This window comes from Canis lupus, chromosome X (assembly GCF_003254725.2).
Source record: "Canis lupus dingo isolate Sandy chromosome X, ASM325472v2, whole genome shotgun sequence".
NCBI lineage: Eukaryota > Metazoa > Chordata > Mammalia > Carnivora > Canidae > Canis > Canis lupus.
Genome location: NC_064281.1, coordinates 88,605,447 through 88,607,865, shown reverse-complemented (window position 1 = coordinate 88,607,865; position 2,419 = coordinate 88,605,447). Strand labels below are relative to the sequence as shown.

Genomic DNA, 2,419 nt, shown 5'->3' with positions numbered 1-2,419 from the left:
AAATAAAATATATTAAAAAAAAGAACCAACAAAACTGAAAAAAAGTAAAAAAAAAGAGAACTTCTAGAATTCAACACCAAACCCACAAATAATCCATTTAAAAATGCACAGAAAACATGAACAGACATTCCTGTAACAAAGACATCCAGATGGCCAACAGACACATGCAAAGATGCTCAACATCCCTCCTCATCAGGAAAATGCATATCAAAGCCACTATGAGGTGGTAGCAGCTGCTCAGTGTCTGATATGCAGCTCTTTGTCCACACCTAGGAGCTACACACCCTCAAGGTGACTGGCCAGGAGATGGTGGCCCAAATGAAGGCTCATGTAGCCTCCCTGGAGGGCATCGCTCCAGAAGATCAAGTAGTGCTCCTGGCAGGCATACCCCTAGAGGATGAGGCTACCCTGGGTCAGTGTGGAGTGGAGGCTCCACATGGGAAAGTCCGAGGGCAGGCTCCCAAGGTGGCCAAACAGGAGAAACAGAAAAAGAAGACAGGCCGAGCCAAGCGGTGGATTCAGTACCACTGGCACTTTGTCACTGTTGTGCCCACCTTTGGCAAGAAAGACCTCAATACCAACTCTTAAATCCATTATAAGCCTGGCTTTCCTCAGTAAAGCCACTTAGTCCAGTCAAAAAAACCAAACCAAACCACACACACACACACACACACACACACACACACACACAATGAGGTACCCTCACAGTTGTCATAATGGCTAAAATAAAAAACACGATAAACAACATGTGTTGGCAAGGATGTGGGGAAAAAAGAACACTTGTGCACTGTTGATGGGAATGCAAACTGGTATAGCCTCTATGGGAAACAGTATGCAGATTCCTCAGAAAATTAAGAATTACCCCATGATCCAGTAATTCCACTAGTGGGTATTTACCCAACGAATACAAAACACTAATTCAGAAATACATACGCACCCCTATATTTACTGCAGCATTATTTATAATAGTTAAGATATGGAAGCAGCCCAAGTGTCTGTCCATTGATAGGTGAATGGATAATGAAGATGTGGTATATATATGCAATAGAATATTCCTCAGCCACAAGAAAGAGTGAAATCTTGCCATTTGCAACATGAATGGAAAGAGAGTATAATAATAAGTGAAATAAATCAGAGAAAGACAAATATCCTATGATTTCCCTTATAAGTGGAATTTAAGAAAGAATGAACAGAGAGAGAAAAAAAAAAAGACAAAGACAAAGACCAAAACCAGACTCAACTACACAGAACAAAAACTGGTGGTTACCAGACGGGAGGCAGGGGGATGGGTGAAACAGGTGAAAGGGATTAAGAGTAAACTTACCATAATGAGCACTGAGTCATGTATAGAATTGTTGAATCACAACGTTGTATACTTGAAACCTATGTAACGTTGTATGTTAACTATACTGAATTTAAAGTAAAAAAAATAATAAATAAATAAAAACAATTAGCTATGGTTCTCATTAACACTTCAATATTCTTTTCTGATTTTGATGTAACTCCAATTTAAAAGAACTTACTAACCTTCAATATTGAATGTTAGAGTTTGAGCAAAATTTAAAAATTTTTTCTACGGAGAGGAAATTCACATAAAATTAGCCATTTGAGAATGAACAATTAAGTGGTTTACAATACTGTATACCCATTGGTGCTATCCATCTCCAAAACTTTTCCATCAGCCCAAAGGAAATCCCATCCCCATTAAATGGTCACTCCCAAATTCCCATCCCCCCCACACCGCAACTATTAATCTGGTTTCTGTTTGTACAGATTTGCCTATTCTAGACATTTCATAGAAGTGGAATCCTACAACATGTGATCTTTTTGTGTCTGGTTCTTTCACTAAACACTGTTATCAAGTTCATCCATGTTGTAGCAGGTATCTATCGGTATTTTATTACTTTTGTGTGGCCGAATCATATTCCACGGCATGTGTACACCATACTTTGTTTATTCATTCATCTATTGATGAATATTTGTGCTGTTTCTACCGTTTTGGCTGTTGAGTTAGACTTCTAACAGCTCCATCAAGCAGCAAAACCCCTATCTCTCTCCCTTCCACATGATGAGCTTAGCTCCCCTAGAACAAGGATTATGACTGTTTTAAGTATTTTGTGACACTTGGCTCTGTTCCCCAGAACTGTTTAGTCTTTTTTTATCTGCAAGCCGAAGGACAAATCTGTCTCATTCCCCCAAGCCTCCGCAACAGAAAAATTAATCCGTCCCCACAGCATAAACTGCTCCATCCCTTCCTCTGCCTCCCTACTGACCAGTCCTTCCCTGAAAAGGGCACCTTTCAAACCTCCATTTTTGCTTTTCTGATATTTTCCATCTGTAATTTGCCATGCATGCATTTGGTCCTGTGCAAGCAATCTGGCACGTGCAAGAGTATTTTTTTTCTGATCTAGACTCTCTC

At 39.7% G+C, this 2,419-nt stretch overlaps 1 pseudogene; it reads left to right on the top strand.

Annotated features, from left to right (window-relative positions):
• The first annotated feature begins 243 nt into the window (after positions 1 to 243).
• Positions 244 to 588, top strand: LOC112649205 (ubiquitin-like protein FUBI; annotated as a pseudogene).
• Positions 589 to 2,419: the final 1,831 nt, after the last annotated feature.